The 24,325-nt window shown below is 40.3% G+C and overlaps 1 pseudogene; it reads right to left on the bottom strand.

Annotated features, from left to right (window-relative positions):
• Positions 1–322: 322 nt before the first annotated feature.
• Positions 323–23,954, bottom strand: LOC133442114 (protein NLRC3-like; annotated as a pseudogene).
• Positions 23,955–24,325: the final 371 nt, after the last annotated feature.

Below are 24,325 nucleotides of genomic sequence, written 5' to 3'. Positions count from 1 at the left end.
TTCTGATTCTGATGTGTCTTAATTCAATTCAGTTCATCAATGTTGGCTTAAACTTTTTTGGTTTTTTCTTCATATCTGACGCATATTCAAGTGTTTTGTGCAGTTTGTGTTAGAATGAGACTGTAATCTATGTCAGTATTACAATAAATAAAAGAAAGAGAGTGTGAAATGATCTCTCTTATGAAATAAAAGTCAGATTTGTGCTGATGGTGAACAAGAGAATAAAAAGTTACTTGTGATGGTCGGTGCTGCTCCTGGTACTGAGACTAATCACAGACAAACACTTATTAACCACAGTAAACTGAACAAGAGAAAAGAGCCAAGTTTTACTGAAGATTTTTGATTTTCTTTGAAGTGTTAACAATCATACTAATATCCAGAAAACATTTACAATATTTACTGGAACAAACTGAGGAACATTCATTGAGCAAGTCAAGTTCATTTGTGTTTCATGTTTCATGAACAAACGCTGTTATTTCCACGGATCTCTTCAGTCTCTCTCTTCATCAGTGACGCGGAAAGAAACTTTAAAAACGTGACAAAGCTGAAAACATGAGAACAACAAAAGGAAAACTTGGATTGAAACGGAAACATGTAATTAAAAAGAAAACACCGGGGAGTCATGTGACTCGGTGGAGGAGACGGCTGCTTTGCTGAGCAGCTCCGCCGCGGCAGCGTAGACATTTATCCATCACTACATTAGTAGTAGAAACCTCCAAACTAGAACTCATCCAGACTTTAGACAAAGGGCTTGCTTGTTGAACAAAACTCAAGTTCAAATTAAAGGCTACATTTTGATGTACTGTTTTTTAACAATAATATAATAACAATAAAGACTTTTTGACTTAACATGAAATAAATGAATATATGAGAAGTTTGTGAAACTCTGGAACTTCAGAAACTATGTACATCTTCATCTTCTTCATCATCATCACGGTCCAGTCAGAGTCTGTCCACACAAACTGGTTCTGCTTCAACTCTGAGGACGATCAGGACACGACTCATCCGTCCTGGACACTCCCATCATTTCCAGCTGTAGAGGGAAGAAGAAAGAAGAGAGGAGATGAAGGAGTGTTTGCAGAGATCCCTCCATCAGCTGTAGAGGAAGAAGAAAGAAGAGAGCAGATAAAGGAGTGTTTGCAGAGATCCCTCCATCAGCTGTAGAGGAAGAAGAAAGAAGAGAGCAGATAAAGGAGTGTTTGCAGAGATCCCTCCATCAGCACATCCAGGACTTCAGAGTTCAGAGCTGCAGTGGAGCAGTTGCGTGTCTGAACATCCTGGAAGGCCGTCAGCTGGAATACTCCTTTATTTCTGGACACGTGAACACCAGCACCAACACTGGTCTACAACAAACATCTGGATCCTCTGATTGGCCGACTACTGTCTCTGTGTTTCTGTCCAATCCTGCAGCCTGTCATCATCTTCTTCTCACAGCTTCATGAGGAAAGCAGCTCCTGAGAAGCTGCAGCTTCACTGGAAACACTGGTCTTTGTTTGGATACCAACTGGTTTTAGTAGAAAACTGCTGGCAGCAGCAGAACCGAGTCCAACCTCCACTGACCTGAGAGTCTGCAGCTGGTAGTCTGGACTGTCCACCAGATCAGAAAGCTGCTTCACATCTGCAGCCTGCAGGTTGTTCCTGCTCAGGTCCAGATGTTTCAGATGGGAGGGGTTGGACTTCAGAGCTGAGACCAGAGAAGAACAGCTGATCTCTGACAGACTGCAGCGCTCCAACCTGAATAAAGAATAAAAGATAAATTACAATCCATCATCATCTTCATCATTCTACATGCTCCATAGAGATGAGAATTAGAAAGGTGATGGACTTTATGAAGGCTGATGTTCATATTGATGTCACACATGTGATCAATAGTCTGCGTCTATTTCTCTTCAGTATTATTGACTTGATGATCAGAAAAGTCTGAGTTTGTGCTGATTTCAATAAAGTCAGTGATGAGGACGACAGTCTAGACCATGTAAAGTCCATTCATGTCACGTGTTTCTGTCCCAATAACACGTCTGTTTGTAAATGATGTTTTGGACGATAAAGTTTTCATTCCTAGAAGGACTTTGTGAGCTTCAGGACAGGAGGACGTCTGTGTTTATTCAGCATTCATGAAAGACATCTCTTCTCCAGTGATGGATCTGGAACTGTTGCAGAAAACTTTTGTCTGATTAATAAATGTGATTCATCAAGATGCATGATGGTACAAAAAACGTACAAATCTGAACCCTTACAGGGAAACTAGAACCAAATACTCATCAAAATATGGAAACTAATTGGTGTTCCAGGGTTTAATGTAGTTTTTAATGGCAGAAACAGTTTTGATAGAATTTGAATTCAAATATCAGTCTTTCTATGTAAATATTAAATGAAGGTAAAAGTTTATTGAAGCCGAGTTTTCATGTTAATATTTGAACTTTGTCTCCTAAAAAACATTTCCATGTTTTTAAGGAGACATTTCTTCATCAATCAGAACATATTTGTCTGTTTAGGAGATTTTTCAAACATTTTCTCTGAAAAAGTTGATTGAGTGACGACATAGTTTCAACACAAAGTTTCTGATGTTCTTGTTGGATGTTTTGTTGCTGATGAAGGAAACTCATCGTCTAGACAGCAGCTTTATTTCACTTTACTAACTTCAACACACATGTATTTATATTTAGTTTTACACACTGAAAACCATAAAAAGACATTATTTGTTGCACCTTATGTCTTGATGTCACCTGGATGAAATGATCTTAACAGATATATTAAAGAATAATATTAAAAACACAGGAAATTATGTTTTTCAATGTTTAGAGTTTCATATTTGGTAAACTTGTATTTGTTAAAATTAAATGTAATGTTAGTCAAAGGAAGCCAACGTTGGTTTGACTGATTTCAGCCACAGTAAGAAGTTATTTAGTAAATGAGCTCTATAACTCATATATTGGACGACTACACATTCAGTCTGTCCACTATTGTCTGTCAGACTCTCTCAGTTTATTAACATCTGGATGACATTTCTGAACGTATTAGCTGTAAAGTTAATTCATGTTTGTTCAGATGTTTTATTCCAGGTTCAGACACATCTCTGGTTCTTCATTTGTTCCTGTCTGACACATTCACATGTTTAGTTTGATGTAATGAATCAGAAGAGGAAGTTTAAGATGAAACTAAAGCAGAGAAGAAGAACTCAGAGCAGTCAGATGGTCAGTGTGGATCAGTAGAAGATCAGCCTGATGTCTGCAGGTTAGTGTCAACACAACTTTCACATCAGATTCATCTGAACACACAACTAAAACATGTCTGACCTCAGAGTCTCCAGTCTGCAGTCTGGACTCTCCAGAAATCCACACAGATGTTTCACTCCTGAATCCTGCAGGTTCTGGTTGAAACTCAGGTTCAGATGTTTCAGGTGGGAGGGGTTGGACTTCAGAGCTGAGACCAGAGAAGAACAGCTGATCTCTGACAGACCACACCACTTCAACCTGAAGAGAAAGTAAAACATGTTCCAGTCTCATCAGAGAAGTGTTTCTTCAAATATCAACGTTGTCATCAGGTCCATGTGGGTCACCACCGTATCTGGACTTTATAAAACAGCTTTTACACTTTTGTTACATCCATGATGTGGGTTCCTGGTTGTTCCTCTGACATGTTCACCTTTACTGAACATCCTGAGCTTTTCTGGTCCAAGTCTGACACTAGATTAAGATGAAAACACCAACACACACACCAATCCTTTTGATTGGTGTTGATGGTAAAATATTGTTCAAAGCAGCAGTTTAGAGATCAGAAGCTGATCTAGCAACAATTATTAACACCAGAATGGATCTGTGGAGAACTGCTGGACTTTATATCATGTGTCCAGTTTTATATCATTTATGCAGGATTCCTGAGCTTTTTATCATAATGATCCTTGTATGTTATAAAGAGTTCAAATGATGTTTTCTGAGAGCAGAACATATTAAAATACTTTACTTTTAGTAATGTGTCATTTATAATTTGACTTAACTTGCAAACACCTAATAATTCTGTTACAACTGAGTTTATCAGTTAACATCTTACTTTTAGTTTTATTGTTTTTTTATTGTTTTATTGTTTATTCGGATCCCCATTAGCTCTTGCCTTGGCAAGAGCTAGTCTTCCTGGGGTCCAGCAAGGACAAACATTCCAAAACATATTACTCTACAATCGTCCTTTAACCAAAAAAACAATAATTAGAAATTAAGAAGCTAAAATAAAAATAAAATAATATAAAATAAACAGCAGTAGAACTCAATACAATTACTTTGTAAAACTAAACCAAAATCACAACATCACATCACAACACTTTGCCTCTGAACAGTTTTGTTCAGCATGTTTTAGTACAGTAGTTCAGTTGCATTAGACTCAAAACCTTGCAAAATAGTACACTACATCAGATGTTCCTTTAGCTTTCTTTTAAAGGTGATTTTTGTTTGTATACTAGTTATGCTGTTAGGCAATGCGTTCCATCCCATTATCGCTCTATAACTAATAGAATTTTTAAAAATATTTGTTCTTGGTTTGAGGGTAACAAGAATACCTCCACTGGCTTGTCTAGTCCTATGGCTATGCACATCTCTTACATATCCTACCTGCTCAAAGAAATACTGGGGTTTTTTGTCAATTAAAACATTTCTGAAAAAGAGAGAATACGAGAGTGTAATCTATTCTCAACAGTAAGCCATGATAAATTGCTGTGCATATCGTCAACATGTGTCCGATTAGAGCACTGGAGAGCTAACCTGGCAGCTTTGTTCTGTGCTGTTTGCAATTTCTGTATGTCCTTCTTGCTAGCTGATGACCAAATGACTGGGCAGTACTCAAGGTGTGCTAAGACTAGAGTTTGGGTTACTAACTTCAGAGTATTTAATGTTATATATTTGGAACATTTCCTAGTTATTGCAATGCTCCTCCCCATTCTAGTCACTATAGCATCAATTTGTTTCGTCCAATTTAGTTTAGGTTCTAGTATAACTCCAAGTAGTTTGACCTCTTTTACCTGTTCCACTGGCATCCCGGCCAGTGATAGGTTTAATTGAGGATCACCATCCAACATATGTCTAGATCCAAACACCATGCATTTAGTTTTTCCAATGTTCAGTACTAATTTGTTCATAGCTACCCAATCAGCTACTTCTTTAATTTCAGTATTTAAAATATCATTTAACTCGGCTACTGTAGATGCCGTGCTGTACATTGTTGAGTCATCTGCATACATAACTACACTAGATCTATTTAGCATATATGGTAAATCATTAGTGAATATTGAGAAAAGGAGGGGACCCAAGGAGCTTCCTTGAGGAACCCCACACTTCAGCTCCTTACTATCAGACAAGCTTCCATTGAAATACACCCTCTGTTTTCTTTTTGACAGGTAACTCTCCATCCAGGACAGAGCAACTGCATCAAAACCATAGCATTTAAGTTTTTCCAACAGCAAACCATGGTCGATAACATCAAAAGCGGCGCTGTAATCTAACAATATTGCTCCTATAAGCCTTCTATCATCCATACTCTTTAGCCAATCATCAGTCATTTGTGCAAGTGCCGTACTTGTGGAGTGCCCTTGCCTATATGCATGTTGACAGCTAGTTATCAGGCCATTACTTGATAGATATTCTTGGATCTGGGCGTATACAACTTTTTCAAAAATTTTACTCAGCACTGGAAGAAGACTTATCGGTCGACTATTTGGACCATTAAAGGTGGTTCTTTTGTTCTTGGGCAACGGAATAATCTTAGCTTCCTTCCAAATCTCTGGGCACACACCATACAACAGGCATTTATTGAATATGTGGCATAGTGGCTTGGAAATATATTTAGCTGCTATTCTGAGTAATTTGCAATCAAGATTGTCTGTACCCGGAGGTTTGTCATCACATAGATGTAACAACATTCTTTCTATATTTTCTTCCACAACATGCTGAAATCCAAACATGCACTCCTTTCCCCTCATGACACAGTCTTTAATGATGCTATTTGACCTATTGTTATCTGTTGTACACATGCCATTTCGTAACTTTTCAACCTTATTTATGAAATAATTATTAAAATAATTAGCAATCTCATATGGTTTTGTAATAAATTAACCTTCTGTCTCTATGAACGAGGTCTGTATGTTCGGATTTCTTCCCATTATACTATTCAGTGTTCTCCACAGCTTTTTACCATCATTTTTAGCATCATTTATTTTCAGTTGGTAATATTCCCTCTTTTTATTATTGTTCAGTTTTGTCACAGCATTTCTCAGTTTACAGTAGTGTTGCCTATCAGATAGAGAGCCTGTTCTATCTGCATTTCTTTTAGCATCATTACGGTGAGCCATCAATCCTCTCAATTCATCATCCAACCATGGTGCACTGTTTGACCTGGCAGACCATTTTTTCATTGGAGCATGTTTATTAGCAATCTCCAAAAACATCTTCATAAATATACTCAGTGCTTTTTCTGGATTTTCCTCATTGCATACATCTGACCATTGCGCATTCCTCACCTCTGCTTCAAATAATTCCTGATCAAACCTTTTATAGGACCTTCTGTAATTTATCTTTGATACAGCTTTAGGTATACTAGTTTTTCGCACAATTGCAACCATGTTATGATCACTGCACCCCAGTGTGACTGATACTGCTTTTGAACAATATATAGTTAAAGATAAGAATTCTGTATATTTATCAGACTAATTCAACTTCTGAATTCTGAAGTCTGTGTGAAACTAAACATCAGGACATTTCACACGGGAGGATCTAAGACACTTCCTGTCAGGACGATCACTTTGACGCTCCACCTGTAGCCGTCAGTCCAACCTGTCCAGGTCTGAGGCCTCGTTTACACGCAGCAACAACGCTGCTGTTTTCATCAGTTTTAACCGTTCGTTTACACCAAAACGAAGCTCAAAGTCTCCAAAAACCATCATTCCTGAAAACTCCGGCCAAAGTGGAGATTTGCTGGTAAAGGGAGAGAAAGGGACATTTAGGCTTCAGAACGTCTCATTATGGACAGAAACGTCACCAGCGTCATGTGTAGCAGCTGTGGTTACGGTTTGTTTGGCCGCTGTGATCATGATGGAAGCTGTTAAGTGATAACTGACTTCACTACTGTCTTAATGTGGCTGTTCAGGTCTGAGTCAGAACCACTCCCTGATTTCTGGCTTGGATATTTGGTTTTTAGCTTCACTACTTGAAGCTGAATGCCCACGTTTAATCTGATTTACTTGGTTCCAATTACTTCTGTTTTTTATCTTCAATTAACTGAATTAAATTGTGGAACCTCCACTTTTTAATGTGATCAATGCATTTGAATGCATTAAATATTTGAATTAGTTAAAATGTTTTCTTCCATAAACGATGAATAAATGAACAATATTCATCATTTCCATGTTTTTAAGGAGACATTTCTTCATCAATCAGTACATATTTGTCTGTTTAGGAGATTTTTCAAACATTTTCTCTGAAAAAGTTGATTGAGTGACGACATAGTTTCAACACAAAGTTTCTGATGTTCTTGTTGGATGTTTTGTTGCTGATGAAGGAAACTCATCGTCTAGACAGCAGCTTTATTTCACTTTACTAACTTCAACACACATGGATTTATATTTAGTTTTACACACTGAAAAACATAAAAAGACATTATTTGTTGCACCTTATGTCTTGATGTCACCTGGATGAAATGATCTTAACAGATATATTAAAGAATAATATTAAAAACACAGAAAAATATGTTTTTCCATGTTTAGAGTTTCATATTTGGTAAACTTGTATTTGTTAAAATTAAATGTAATGTTAGTCAAAGGAAGCCAACGTTGGTTTGACTGATTTCATCCACAGTAACAAGTTATTTAGTAAATGAGCTCTATAACTCATATATTGGACGACTACACATTCAGTCTGTCCACTATTGTCTGTCAGACTCTCTCAGTTTATTAACATCTGGATGACATTTCTGAACGTATTAGCTGTAAAGTTAATTCATGTTTGTTCAGATGTTTTATTCCAGGTTCAGACACATCTCTGGTTCTTCATTTGTTCCTGTCTGACACATTCACATGTTTAGTTTTATGTAATGAATCAGAAGAGGAAGTTTAAGATGAAACTAAAGCAGAGAAGAAGAACTCAGAGCAGTCAGATGGTCAGTGTGGATCAGTAGAAGATCAGCCTGATGTCTGCAGGTTAGTGTCAACACAACTTTCACATCAGATTCATCTGAACACACAACTAAAACATGTCTGACCCCAGAGTCTCCAGTCTGCAGTCTGGACTCTCCAGAAATCCACTCAGATGTTTCACTCCTGAATCCTGCAGGTTGTTGTAACTCAGGTCCAGATGTTTCAGATGGGAGGGGTTGGACTTCAGAGCTGAGACCAGAGAAGAACAGCTGATCTCTGACAGACTGCAGAGCTCCAACCTGAACAGAAAGTGAAACATGTTCCAGTCTCATCAGAGAAGTGTTTCTTCAAATATCAACGTTGTCATCAGGTCCATGTGGGTCACCACCGTATCTGGACTTTATAAAACAGGTTTTACACTTTTGTTACATCCATGATGTGGGTTCCTGGTTGTTCCTCTGACATGTTCACCTTTACTGAACATCCTGAGCTTTTCTGGTCCAAGTCTGACACTAGATTAAGATGAAAACACCAACATACACACCAATCCTTTTGATTAGTGTTGATGTTCAAATATTGTTCAAAGCAGCAGTTTAGAGATCAGAAGCTGATCTAGCAACAATTATTAACACCAGAATGGATCTGTGGAGAACTGCTGGACTTTATATCATGTGTCCAGTTTTATATCATTTATGCAGGATTCCTGAGCTTTTTATCATAATGATCCTTGTATGTTATAAAGAGTTCAAATGATGTTTTCTGAGAGCAGAATATATTAAAATACTTTACTTTTAGTAATGTGTCATTTATAATTTGACTTAACTTGCAAACACCTAATAATTATGTTACAACTGAGTTTATCAGTTAATATCTTACTTTTAGTTAAAGATAAGAATGATTGAATTCTGTATATTTATCAGACTAATTCAACAGATTCTGAAGTCTGTGTGAAACTAAACATCAGGTTCTGTATCGCTGCACTTGAAAAGTCTTTGCTTGAACAACTAATGATCTGCTTGATTAAAGGACATTTCTGATAATGTACATGAAGAGATTTTGAAAACGGCCTGATGTAAATGATGGTATTTTTTAAAACGTAGAGGGGAAATATCAGTTTTTGTAAATACCCGGCTATGTGTGTCCTAAGGCCGGGATGGACAACTGCAGTCCTCGACTGCTGCAGTGCTGAATGTTTTCCTGTTTAATCACAGGAGTAAAAGTAGCCGTACTTTGGTGTGGTCAAGACTAAAAGACGGTCAACAGTCCCGGACCGGAGCCTACAGAGCTGGAAGCTCAGAGAAGAGGACCGCGGTTCATGGACAGAGAGCCGTTTGGTCAGAGCGGGAGTTGTGATGGGAGGCGGCCGAGCCAGGCCGAGCCAGGACGGGCCTGAGCGCGGCGGAGCTGCCGTCCCGACCACCACATCCTAACCAAGATCGGGATGGAACATTTCAGCACACTCAATGTTTTGAAAGTTTATTCTGTGTTCTTAATGTTTCGCGAGAACCAACAGGCCTGCAACGTGTTTGTGTGAACCGTTGGTACCGTGTGAAGACTTAACGGTGTGGACAGCCCGACCGTCAGAAACATCTTTACAGACTAGCGTTAGCGCTTTGAGTCGTGATCGTCGCCAGTGCAGTGTTTGAGTAAGAGCTACGTGGGAGAGAATGTCTTGATTTTATCTGAAAAGGATAAGTTGTGAATAGAGTAAAAAAATAGAATTTAGAATTTTCTATAAAAGACAAAAAGGAATTGAATTAAACAAAGAAGGGAATAATTGCTGTAAAATTTGAGGATTTATTTAAAAAACAAATAGGCTACATTGTATTAATTTAACACATTTATGTAAATTAATAAATAAGGCGTTTACTTAAATTTTGGCAAAATGTTAAATTATCTCTCGGTCTCATTTATTTTAATGAGGATATTATTGTGTTAGTACTGGTTGATGAAACTTGCACCTTCGTGGTTTCCACCTGTAACCAGACTGAACCCAAGCACCACCGTCCTCTAGGAAGTAACACAGAGTGGCTCTGATGGAGATACATTCGTTTTACCAGGTTCTCAAGGTTATGGTTATGGTTAGGGTTAGGGTTAGGGTTAGGGTTAGGTTTGTGAGGGTTAGGGTTAGGGTTAGGGTTAGGACTGTGATGGTGATACATTTGTTTCACCAGGTTCTTCAGGTTTGATCTTTTGGTGACCTTTCCTGTTTTATTTTGAAAGTACATCCTTGTGTGTTTAGTTCTTTCTTTGACTCCCCTTGGTCCCGTCCATCCTGATTGTTTGCACCTGTGTCTCAGTCCTTGAGAGGACATGTGTCTCTTCCAGGCTGTTGGTCCGTCTGTCTTCATTCCTGCTCTCTTTCAGTCCCGGCTGGTTGTCAGTCTGACGCCTCCCACTCATCTTCACCATTCTCTCATTTCTGTTAGATAACTTTTTCTGGGTTTTTATGTTTTGTTAGAATAAAGGACTTTGTTGCCATCTGTCACCTTTGGGTTTCCTGCATTTGGGTTCTGTAAAATCAACTCATGACAAAACCTGCAGCTGTTTTAAAACTAGTTCAGACTAAGGAAACTGCAGATTACACACTCAAGAAAGTACAAAGTACTTATCAAACATGTACTTTGGCCTGATGTGCTGGGCTAATGCTTAGTAAACTTTTTTAAGTTTTTCTTACTTTTATACTAAACTGGTTTCTCTCCTGTTTACACCTAAAATATTCTTATATAACAATCGTCAAACTTTTATAGACACAGAACCTTTCTAAAAAAATAAACATTTATTCATATCAGATACTAAATATTTCGTGAAAATGTTTAGATTTAAAGTAGTTTTGTCACATCTTTGGAGGATGATAAGTGGATAAATGTGTAAACGTCTCCATGAACTGACCTCAGAGTCTCCAGTCTGCAGTTTGGACTCTCCAGTCCACCAGACAGAACCTTCACTCCTGAATCCTGCAGGTCCTGGTTCAGACTCAGGTCCAGTTGTGTCAGATGGGAGGGGTTGGACTTCAGAGCGGACGCAACAACTTCACAGTGAGTCTCTGAGAGTCCACAAATAACAAATCTGTGGTGAGAGAAAACATGATGTCAGTTGTGATAAAGTGTGAGTTAAAGCCAGACTGAACATCTGTAACATCTGCAGACTTTGTCTGGATCTGCAGATGAAGGAGGGAACCGGCTTCGTTAACGTCTACGTCTGTCAGAGTCATCTGAAAACATCGGATTTAGGACATAAACTCATTTATTCATGGACATTTTTCACTCTGAACATCTTGAATGAAAGTGAACCAGTGTGGAGCTGAACTTTTATCAAGTATCCAGATAAAAGATGTTCAAGCTTTTAAGCTGTATTTAGTGTTTTTCTGACACCTGGATTAGTTTTTCTTGTATTTTGTGTTCAGGTTTGTTAAAGTAGACTTTGCTCTCACAGAGACTTCAGCATTGATCAGAGATGGATTAAGAAAAAAAAAAAATCACTAGGTTTGTATATATATGTATTTATATAAAATATAGTAATAATGCACATATATAAGCCTTTGGTTTTTACCGGCATGGTATCAATCATTAATATCTGTGCAAAAAAAAAAAAAAAGAAAAAGAGATTGATGAAGGAGACTGAATTGTGCTGTTCTGCTCTGATATCCAGACGTCAGTTCTCGTATGAAGCTGTAAACGTCTTCATGCTGCTCTCCTCTACAGCAACAACACAAACACCTGTCCCCTTCTGTCTCAGACAAACATTCATTCATAATCAATGAAGCTGCACTCGTCACATTCAGAGCTTTTCCATCTAGAGTCTCGGTCTGGTACGACCAGCAGTTCATGGAGGATCATGGGATTTCAAGCCTTCATATCTGTGTCGACTCTTGGATGAGGGAGAAAAGTCTTCAGGAACCAATAACAAGTCCAACTGCTCTCCTCTTAAAGTGTGAGGAAAGTAACCCCCCACCGGAGTTACAGGACGGTGCAGGAGATCACAGAACCAGAGTTACTAGAACTAAGGTCTCTGACCAAGTACATGTGTCCACAAAACCCCCAGTGGTTCTGATGTTCCATCTTTCTCCGTTACACAGATTCATCTCTGAGCAGCAGAAACATCAACTAGATCAAGTGTTTGAAACATGAACCTCTGGTTGACGTGACTTGAGGTGAACCAGAATAAAACAAACACATCCGACTTCAAAAGTTTTCATTTGAAGATCAAAACAAGATTTAAAGAACTAAACTGCTAATTTACACAAACTGATGGTGTTATTGATCCATCTGGACTCACCGAGCCTTTCTGCAGTTCCTCACAGCTGGAATCAGTCTCCATCGACCCCTAGTGGTGTCTTGTACTTCTTCATGTCCAACTCATCCAGAACCTCCTCCGACATCTGCAGCATGTAGGCCAGAGCTGAACACTGGATCTCAGAGAGTTCCTGCTCTGATCTGTTCTCTGACTTCAGGAACTCTTGGATCTGCTGATGAACTGAGAGGTCGTTCATCTCCACCAGACACTGGAACATGTTGATGCTTCTGTCAGGATAGTCTTCATAAGTGTTCATCTCCTTCAGGTTGTTGATGACTCTCTGGATGGTTTCTGGATCGTTCTCCGTCTGGTTCAGCAGAACTCCTAACAGTCTCCGGTTGGACTCCACAGAAAGACCATGAAGGAAGCGGACAAACAGGTCCAGGTGGCCATTTTTACTCTCCAGGGATTTCTCCATGACTCTCTTCAGGAACTCATCCAGAGATGAGTGTCTGTAGTATCCCAGGAAGTTCTCCATGGATTCATCTGAATCTTCTCCCAGGAAGTTCTCCAGCACATCTGTGTTCCTGGTGGAGCAACAGTGGAGCACGTAGACTGCAGCCAGGAACTCCTGGATGCTCAGATGAACAAAGCAGTAGACGGGTTTCTGGAAGACCTCACACTCTCTCCTGAAGATCTGGGTACAAACTCCTGAGTACACCGAGGCCTCTGGGACATCCAGACCACACTGCTCCAGGTCTTCTTGGTAGAACATGATGTTTCCTTTCTCCAGATGTTCCAACGCCAGCCTCCCCAGCTTCAGGAGAAGGTCCCTGTCAGCCTCCGTCAGCTCCTGTGGACTCGTCTCATGTCCCTCCTGGTACTTGTTCTTCTTCCTCTTGGTCTGGACCAGCAGGAAGTGGGAGAACATGTCAGTCAGGGTCTTGGGCAGCTCTCCTCTCTGCTCTGTGGTCAACATGTGCTCCAGAACTGTAGCAGTGATCCAGCAGAAGACCGGGAGTTGACACATGATGTGGAGGGTTCTGGATGTCTTCATGTGGGAGACGATGCTGCTGGACCGCTCTTCATCCCTGAACCTCCTCCTGAAGTATTCCTCCTTCTGGCCGTCGGTGAAGCCTCGTACTTCTGTCAGCCTGTCCACGTGTTTGTGAGGGATCTGATTGGCTGCTGCAGGTCTGGAAGTGATCCAGATGAGAGCTGAGGGAAGCAGGTTCCCCTGGATGAGGTTGGTCAGCAGCACGTTGACCGATGAGCTCTGTGTGACGTCAGACACCACCGGACCGTTGTTGAAGTCCAGGGAACGTCTGCTTTCATCCAGGCCGTCAAAGATGAACAACGGTTTCCCGGCAGCCAGCTGCTCTGCTGTGAGCTTCTGGAACGATGGATGGAAAACCTGGATCAGCCTGAGAAGACTGAGCTGCTCATCTCCGATCAGGTGCAGCTCCCTGAACGAGAGCAGAATCACCACGGTGACGTCTTGGTTCTCCCAGCCCTCGGCCCAGTCCAGAGAGAACTTCTGAACCGAGAAGGTTTTCCCAGCGCCAGCGACGCCGTTGGTCAGAACCACTCTGATGGCTCCACGTTGGTCAGGTAAGGCTTTAAAGATGTCCTGGCACCTGATTGGAGCGTCATGATGTCTCTTCATCCTGGAAGCTGTCTCCAGCTGCCTCACCTCATGTTGGGTATCAACCTCTTCACTCAGTCCCTCTGTGATGAAGAGCTCCGTGTAGATCCTGTTGAGGAGGGTTCTACTTCCTGGTTCATCAGTTCCTTCAGTCACATGTTCACATCTGCTCCTCAGACTGGTCTTATGTTCATCTAGGACCTGCTGCAGACCAGCATCTGCTGAAAAACAGAATGAAGAGGAGGTCAGAGGGGGGGTCCAGATCCAGACCTGCAGGTCCTCTACAGACCACTAGGGTCCAGATCCAGACCTGCAGGTCCTCTACAGACCACTAGGGTCCAGATCCAGACCTGCAGGTCCTCTACAGACCACTAGGGTCCAGATCCAGACCTGCAGGTCCTCTACAGACCACTAGGGTCCAGATCCAGACCTGCAGGTCCTCTACAGACCACTAGGGTCCAGATCCAGACCTGCAGGTCCTCTACAGACCACTAGGGTCCAGATCCAGACCTGCAGGTCCTCTACAGACCACTAGGGTCCAGATCCAGACCTGCAGGTCCTCTACAGACCACTAGGGTCCAGATCCAGACCTGCAGGTCCTCTACAGACCACTAGGGTCCAGATCCAGCCTCAGAGCCGAGGACGCCATAAACCGGTGTACGTCCAGAACCACAAAGAATGATGGTCCATGTTTGAACAACTGGACACAGAAAAACGACGGCACGGCGACTCTTCAGACGGATGGACGGTCTCACCTTGTGGAAATCCTGCTCTGGATCTTTTTCCATGTCCCAGATATTCCGATGAAGTCGTCTGGTCTGAGCTCCGTCTGCAGAACCAGAGTCCACACAGGGTTTATTGGATGTTTCCACGTTTACGAGCAAAATCAAACACAAACAAGTTCTCACGGTATTTGTTGTTTTTTTCTTCCAGAGGAAATGGTTTTCTTACTTCATCTGAGCAGGTTCATTGTTGAAGTCGTCAGGTAGATCTTTGGAGACGTCACTCTTCGTAGACTGACACCTGGAAGCTGCAGAATTCACTCCTCTTCTGAAAAACCCAAACATCCTGATCTTCACATCTCATCAGTCAATGATCAACAACTGACTCCTTCTGCACAAACACATTGTAGGAACAAGGCAGGAACCAGGAACCGGGAACTTAACCAGTAACCCCATAGGAGACACATCACACCAAAAACAGCCTGAAATAGACAGACTTTCTTCTGATTGATCAAGTATTCTTGATTTAGTTTTTTTTGTTCCATCCTTCTCTCATAAACATCTCACATTTAATATCCACAATAACTGAACTGAACTATGGGTCAGAAAATCCCTCTTTCTACTTTATCGTTCACATTTTCAAACTGAATAAGTCTTTACAATCTGTCAAACTGCCTTCAAAAACACAGGAGACTTCATGGCCTCAGCTTCTAACGCTGGCCTATTCTATCTATTCTAGTATTGATCAAGTCCTGCACAAGCAGAGGGGATCAATCTCATCCTTTTGTCTTTATTGACTGTAGTTTGTGCAACTTTTTGAAGTTAGATTGTAAGCACCAATAACGTGGGAGCTGACAGGTGGAGATTCTTGTACAGGCAGACGTTTTTACAGACTTTGTTTATACACTTTGTAGCTGTCTTAATAAGCCAGAAATGGTAATTTGTTATATTTTTGTTTTATTGGGTTTCTAAAATAATAATATGTACCATATGTGTTTCTTTTGAGCAACATTGTATTTGTGGGTGTGTATGTCCTTCAGTACTTCAGTACCGGCTGTAGGGGCAGGCAGAGCCACGCCTCCTCCTAATTGGTGCTGGGCTAATTGAGTGCACCTGATGAACCAAGCTCATTCTGAACTGAGCTTCAGTGGTGGTAGCAGCTCATGTGTTGAACAAGAGCTGCCGTAAAAAAAATAAAAACAACTTTAACTATCCTAAAAACGTGGTAGAAGGCTTACACGGTACGTTGTTGTCTTTGTTCATATACATATTTATTTAATTTCATTGTTTGTTTAAAGATGTAAAGATTTCATTCAACGTGTTAAAAATGTATTATTTGTTTATGTTTGCAGTTTTTCACGTTGTCTGTGGGGAAATAAAATACCTTCAGATGTCAGTGGAGCGTTTTCTTTATCTACCATTTTAAGAAGATTTAGGAGCAGTGACACACTTACAAAGCTAACATTTACAGTTTGTTTGTATGGACCCAATAATCAATTCAATTCAATTCAATTTTATTTATATAGCGTCTAATACAACAGAGTTCCACAAGGTGTACTGACGATAAAGGAATATTCTATTATATTATAGTCTATTCTAAGTGTGTCCTTCCACTTAATGTGAAAGGAAATCAGGATTAAAAATGCTGACCATAATTCTTATATCTGGATACATTTCACACATTTTTAAGGTTTCCCAAAAACCAGAGAGAGCAGGAGGAAGTGGGAACTTTCCCTACGAAGGGAGAGGTTTCTGCCTCTGACAGGAAACTGCAGTGAGATTTCTACTGGGTGGTTTCAACAAGTTCCATGTTGATGGATATTTATCAAGGGAAATAAATGCAAATAAATGTAACTTTTATGTCCAACAAGTTACAGACATTGAAGAGAATAATGAGAACAATTGTAAATTAATAATATATATATTAATATTGTAAAAAATAATATGAATTATTACATGTTTAACATATAATAATTCAATTTTAATATATTAGTGATATTCTTATATACATATATTCCTACACACACACACACACACACACACACACACACACACACAGAAAATATAAATTCATGATGAGTCATAGAATCCGTTAACAACAGTTGTCTTACTTTGTGTCTGAAGGTCCAGGTTCTTTACTGAAGACTAGAGGAACATCTTTAGACCGGTCACTCTTCAGAGACAGACAGATGGATCCTGGAGACTCTGGTCTCTGACTGCAGTACCGACCTCTGCAAACACAAATTCACTCAGTCACTCGTGATATTGATGATGACCACTGAAGAAGATCTACACCAGGTTTTCCAGCTCTGGTCCCCGAGAGCCAGAGTCCTGCATGTTTTAATGTTTCCCTGCTTCAGCACAGCCTCATACACATGACTGATACAAATGACTGATACAAATGATTGATACAAATGATTGATACAAATGACTGATACACATGACTGATACACATGACTGATACACATGACTGGTACAAATGACTGGTACAAATGACTGGTACAAATGACTGGTATAAATGACTGATACACATGACTGGTACAAATGACTGGTACTAATGACTGTTATAAATGACTGGTACTAATGACTGTTATAAATGACTGGTACAAATGACTGATACAAATGACTGATACAAATGACTGGTACTAATGACTGTTATAAATGACTGATACAAATGACTGATACTAATGATTCTCTTCAGTCTGATGTCTTCACCTCTGCCTTCCAGCGAGCTCGGGTCGCCCCACTGCTGAATAAACCAACGCTCAACCCTGCCCAGGTTGGAGACTACCGTCCGGTCTCACTGCTCCCGTTCAGGTCTACACTTCTAGGAAGATTCGTCTTCAGTCGGGTCTGACGGTTCCGATGATACCCCGTTTTTTACTTCCCTCCCCACCTGATGACACTGCTGTTTCAAGGCAAATATCAGCATGTCTTTCTGATATCTCTGCATGGACGAAGAACCACCACCTTCAGCTAAATCTGTCCAAGACTGAGCTTGGTTGTCTGTCCAGCCAGTCATTCCTTACCTCCTTAGATAAGTGTGCAGTTGGAAAACATCACACTTGTACCCACGTCTTGTTCCAGGAATCTTGGTGTCATGTTAGACAGCCAGCTGACCTTTAAGGACCATGATGCCCCGGTTTCCTGGTCAGTCCCTATCTTCTCTTTACAACATCAGTAAAATCAGACCCTACCTGAGAGAACATATGACACTATGTTCAACCAGTAAAAGACGCCTGGAGCTTCCACCACAACGTGGTGTGAAATCAGCAGCTTCTCTTCTCCTCCGTTGTTCCCCGATGGTGGAACGATCTACCAAACTCTGTCTGATCTGCAGGTCTGGATCTACTTTAAGAACAAGCTAAAGACTCAGCTCTTAATGGAGCTTTTCTGCATCTAGTAAACTTCTCTGCCCATCGGGATGAGTTAGGAGATTGTCCAGCTCTTATCATGACTCAGCACCGAGAACGCTGCATGCATTTATGCCAACATGATATTTTGATGGTGAATTAAAGGCTAAGTTTTGCTGTATAAAGTTTTTATGATTTCATTAAATTGTTTAAGAGTTTGAAGGGTTTTTCTTACACTGGTGGTTTTCTCTATATGCAAAGTTATCTCCTATTCAGGAGTTAGTTCAGATGTTTTTATCTAGTGGCGAGTCAGCCTCTGTTTATGGCTCGACTGTTTTCTTTAGATGCAGGGTTTAGATAGTCCAGATACATACGGTTGTTAAGTGAAGACAATGGGGAGAAACAGCTGTTTTAGCATTGGGGGGTCTTATCTGTGATCTGGGTTGACACCCCAGGTGGGAGCCAATCAAATGAGATGTGGGGCTGAGGGTGAGACATGTTTGGCTGTATTTTCCACAGCTGGCTCCACCAATGAGGTTCAGGTAAAAAGGACATCTCCCTTTTAGTATAAATTCAACTGGACTGATCATTCCTCTCCTGCCTACGTGGTTTGAGAGAAGTGCACCTCCGGCCGGAAAAACATTGTGCATGATATAATAAAAACTTGTATTAACTTTGATTCTATTTCACTGGTTTTCTTATGGTTCACCAGACAAACGAACACTAGGATCTTTCAATTTGGTGACCCTGACGTGATCTGGCTGTTTCCAGGAGAAGCCTGACTGTGGAATCCTGGAGAATTCATGCAGACAACCAAATCTGACTAGTCAAATAAGGTTAGCAGAAACCGCTTGATGAGTAGGAATTCTGCACATTGGATTTATCAAATTAATATTGGTTGTCTGATTGGATTTTTCTCAAGCTCATAAAGATTAAAAATACATTTTGAGACATTTATTGTTTGTCAGATTTTACATAGACAAGTTTGACTTTTGATGTCTCATGCAGTGTTTAAGTTTTAATTGGAAAATTTAATAGGATGGGCTCGGTCATTTTGACTGTTTTAGTTTAGATTAGTAGTCATAGCAGGCTTGGTTATTGTGCGGGTTCGAGTCCCTCAGGTGCAAATCCTGTAAACGCCGTATTTTTCTGTTTTAGTTTCCATTTGGGGAGTTAGAAAATCACTTAAAAATCCGGGTTGAATTCGGTCAGCTGTTTGTAAGTTAGTAGTCGTAGAAATCCAAGTTTTGCTCGGTCAGCAGCACACGTATTTTTATAGCAAAAGTAAAAGTGCAGTTGAAGGTCAGGGACCTTCGGGGTTTGATTTCATCCTGAACCAAACTCTGGTCTCTGAACCAGCAGGACCTCGTGGTTGAGGAACACAGAAGACTCCGTGGTGGAAAAACAGGAACCAGAAGGAGTAAGTAAGAACTAAAACTTCAAATAAACCACCACGTACAGAAAATATAAAGTCATAGTGAGTCATAAAATCAGTTACCAACAGTTGTCTTACTTTGTGTCTGAAGGTCCAGGTTCTTCACTGAAGTTTGGAGGTTCATCTTTGGACCGGTCACTCTTCATAGAGACACTGATGGATCCTGGAGACTCTGGTCTCTCCTCCTCTTCCTCCACACAATCATCCATCTTCTGGACTTCAGTCATTCAGAGACATGAACCACAAACACCCACCATCTTTGAATCTGTAGAAACAAACTTTATTAAAACACCACTAAGTCATGAAATACATTATTTCACCCACTTTTCCTGAATGACTTTGTTAAACTCCTGAGGTAAGAAAGAGGAAGAAAGAGGTTTTACTGATACTGACGATAAGAGAGAATTGAAACTGAGAGTCGTCTCTAATTTGATTCCAATCTGTGAAGCGGCGTATTCACCTGGAGAAGAAATGTTCTGTTTCATTAAAAAGTCAAAGAACGAGTGATGAAATCATCCAGGAAACCACTTCTTCACTCATTCACACTAAAGACCAGCCTGAACGCAGTGTTGCGCTAGTTACTGAAAAATAGTAACTTGTTACCGTTACTAGTTACTTCACTAAAAAGTAACTCAGTTAGTAACTCAGTTACTTAGACCACAAAGTAATGTGTTACTATGAAAAGTAACTTTTAAGTTACTTTGAATAAAAACATTATCAAATCTCTAGCCTTCATTTCAGCAGGTTCTGTATGGATTTGCATTGTGCATCGTGTTCTGCATTCTGATTGGCTAAACAGTCTCCCCGCTTCTTCACTTCCTGTATCAATAACGTTGGTTGCTTAGCAACAAGCTGAGAACGACCAATGAGCTTCAGCAGCAGCTCAAGAACGGGACTGTTTGATGAATCGTTCATTACAGTCTCAAATATAACCAATGGTGTCGGTTTATAAGAATCTTTTTGCCCAGAATAAAAAAGAGCGACAACAACGACCCATAACTATTTTCTTCTCTCAAAAAAACTCACCTGCACCGCATGTTTAGGAGAAAAAGACGCTACAGAGTAAAGTCAGGATGCAGCGGCAGTCAGAGCAGTGGAAAACGTGCGAGGCGGGGCTGATCTACGCAATTTGAAGCCTTCTATAATAATTGTAAAAAGAATTTCACTTATCACGGGTTCTTTTTGGAACGTAACCGCTGCGAAAAACCAGGGAATACTGTAATGACAATATCTCCACGTTACGAAACCCGCCTCTCTGGGCTCGCCATCACCGCTCATGTTGTTGAATGCACACACACACACACACACACACACACACACACACACACACACACACACACACACACACACACACACACACACACACACACACACACACACACACACACACACACACACACACACACACACACTACGGTTCAGAGACTCAGCTGTTTCCAAAAACACCGTTCAGACGAACGTTCACAAACACGGTTGTTAAGTTGTTTGGTTGTAACGACAGATCTGGACCTGGGGGAGAAGATTAGTTCCTGGTTGTTACTTTATCAATGATGGAAGTCGTTGTTTTCTTACCTTGTGTCTGAAGGTCCAGGTTCTTTACTGAAGACTATAGGATGCTCTTTAGACCGGTCACTCTTCAGAGACAGACAGATGGATCCTGGAGACTCTGGTCTCTGACTGCAGTACCGACCTCTGCAAACACAAATTCACTCAGTCACTCGTGATATTGATGATGACCACTGAAGAAGATCTACACCAGGTTCTCCAACCCTGGTCCCCGAGAGCCAGCGTCCTGCATGTTTTAATGTTTCCCTGCTTCAGCACAGCCTCATACACATGACTGGTACACATGACTGTTCACAAACACGGTTGTTAAGTTGTTTGGTTGTAACGACAGATCTGGACCTGGGGGAGAAGATTAGTTCCTGCTTGTTACTTTATCAATGATGGAAGTCGTAGTGGACGGCGGTGGGAACCCACCGATGGAAGTTCACCTTTAACATCCAGTCCATCATCCGGTTCACCTGGAAGAACATCAGCTGCTGTTGTGAACCTTTATGAGGTTCCATTTGGACCAGGAACCTTCTTAAACTCATTGTTTGTCTACTGATCATCCAGCTAAGACATTAGTTTGTGTTTCTATCACTTTTAACTGTGTTTTATTGATAACAAAGCTCTTTAACCCTCAGTGTAATAGTGGATGTGTGATGTCGGGTGTTGGGAGGAAACGTAGACCAACCTGTGAGTGTGTCATGTGATCAGAGCCAGAATACTTGTTAAACATCCCAGACAGGATTAAAACATGTGATCATATAAATGAGTGAATGAACTTGTGTCATGGTGAGCTCCAGTCCTGCTGGAATGTTAGGAGACTGGAAGCTAACACAAATGTTTCTGCTCTTAAAACAACCTCATTTACTGATTATTTCACAAAGATTTGATTGTAAATTGTTCTTCTGTTCGGAGTGGCAGGGAGGGAGGAAATCCAACCCCAAACCCGTGAAGATGAAAGAATCCTGGATCTCCGGAGAACAGCGTGAGCAGCACAATAGAAGACCGAAAAGCACAATCTGCATGTTGTTGTGGCAGGATTGTGGAAACGATGTCGGGAACAAACAACATTAAAGTCGACGTTAAGGTAGACCGGAGGAGAAGCGGCGACGTACACGCCAGCATCCTCTCACACCTGAGGAAAACCAGCCCCAACCAAAATGCTGGTCATGTGACGATAACCATCATTAAATATATAATGCAATATCGTAGAGGAATAAAAACCAGACTAAAATGTAGATTACTAAATAAAAACTCTGCTGAAATGTGTCCTCATTTCCGTTGACCAAAACAAGATGAAAAGTTCTGACAAAGATCCCTAATAATCCCAAAAGTAGTTTCCTCTGGTTATTCTTTGAACCAGTTTAGTCTTTAGATCTTTGGATCCACTTTCCTACAGAGACGAGGAAAAGAAAACCCAATGTGTCGTTGAAAAAGAAAAAGACGGGGAGAAATGCGTAAAAATAAATATGTTGTAAACTGAAATGAGTCTTCTGTATCTGGAATGAATGTATTCTTGAGTCTATAAGGTAACAATAATAGAATAATAAGATAACCTGTTTGAATTGTAAAATGGGTTTGGCTAAATACAATCTTAGACTAAAACTAGACTTAAATGGACAATTCTGACTAAAATAAGACTAAACTACTCAGACTTTTAGTCGACTGAAACTTGACACGACTAAAAGGAGAATGACTAAAACTAATAAAAACTAAAATGATAGCTGGACTAAAGACTAGACTAAAACTAGAATGGAAGCGTCTGCTAAAAACCAGACTAGTGGTGAGTTGAAGGGTTGGAGCAGCTGAGGTGGAAAACTTCAGAAACTAACGTTAATGAGAGGAAACCTGAGGAAAACATCCTCCATGTGTGCAGCCATCAACATCTGTACAGATGTGTGTGGATGAGGAGTCAGATGTGTGCAGCCATCAACATCTGTACAGATGTGTGTGGATGAGGAGTCAGGACGGGAGGACCGGCTTCACTGAAGCTTCACTCATTACTACCTTTAAAGAATACGACAAAGCTCCCAAAGTATTCAATTCTGATCCCAAATCAGATTCCTGAAGCACCGCAAAGTTGTTTTACTACGATCCAACTCAAAAACTGACCAGTCAAAGTTAACGGTGACTCTGAGGTAACAACGAGTCAAAACTATCTTAAACAAGTTCAGTTCAGTCAGAATAAACATAAATCTGTGTTTATACATTTAAAATATGTTTGGTATTATTTCTTAAATCTCATTCTTAATTCTTTCATTTACACCTGACTGAGAAAAAGGCTCCACATTAAGTTCATTGGTTTGTTTGTGATAAATCTGTGTTTTCCAGACGGATGGACGTGTGATGTAACTGGAATAAATAAACCTTAAAATCAGCCTGAACATTTCTGTAAACGACGTCTGCAGCTCCTCCTGCTGCAGGATTTATTTACAGTTAAACATTTTCTAAATCAGAGGAAAAGGTCAAAGTTTAATAATAAAGTCCCTGCAGAAGTTTATGGTGTCGATCATAAATGGATTAATCATTAAACCAGGGTTCCTTGAACGCGTCACGGAGCCACGTTTATTAACTTGAACCTTCACGGTGTTAAGATGTAAAATATCACAGGAAAAATAAAGATATGAAATAAAAACAGCTCAAAAACACAATCAAACCGGAACTACAAACCTTCTTATTCTGTCGTCTAATGTTTCTCTCGTTACTTTGGTGTTTCCAGGAACAACGGAATACTTTCCAGGAACTAAACTAAGACGTTTTGACGACAGAAGAAACTTCAAAACGTTTCATTAATTGGTTCTTAAACAACTTCTTACAAAATACCGAGTTACTTGTTCCTGCAGTTAATAGGGAGGTTTTACTCACCAGCTGCTCCAACTGCGTCGCAGCTTCATCTGCTGAAATCAGAAGCAATTTAGAAAAGTTAAAGTTTAACACTTTTACTGTCAGAGGGCAAAGTTCAGTCCAAACAGGTTTTTATAACATGGAGTTCAGCCGGTTCCGACCAAAACACTGGTTTCTGTCACATTTGTGTAAATGTCCTGCAGAATCCACGAGTGAAGCTTCAACCTGCATCAAAGTTTCACGTTTGTGGTTTTAAATCATTTGTGGTTTACAAACAATTAAGAAAAAGATTTAAGTAACACAACAATAAACCCAACATGTTTTAATGTTGATGTATTTATCATTGATCAATATAATTTGTTTGAATTAAGAAATCAGTGAATGAATAAAACTAGAATATAAATAACTTTGTTCTGAAAAACCTTA

This window comes from Cololabis saira, chromosome 4, assembly GCF_033807715.1.
Source record: "Cololabis saira isolate AMF1-May2022 chromosome 4, fColSai1.1, whole genome shotgun sequence".
In the NCBI taxonomy this organism is placed as follows: domain Eukaryota; kingdom Metazoa; phylum Chordata; class Actinopteri; order Beloniformes; family Belonidae; genus Cololabis; species Cololabis saira.
This window is presented reverse-complemented; position numbering and strand designations above follow the sequence as displayed.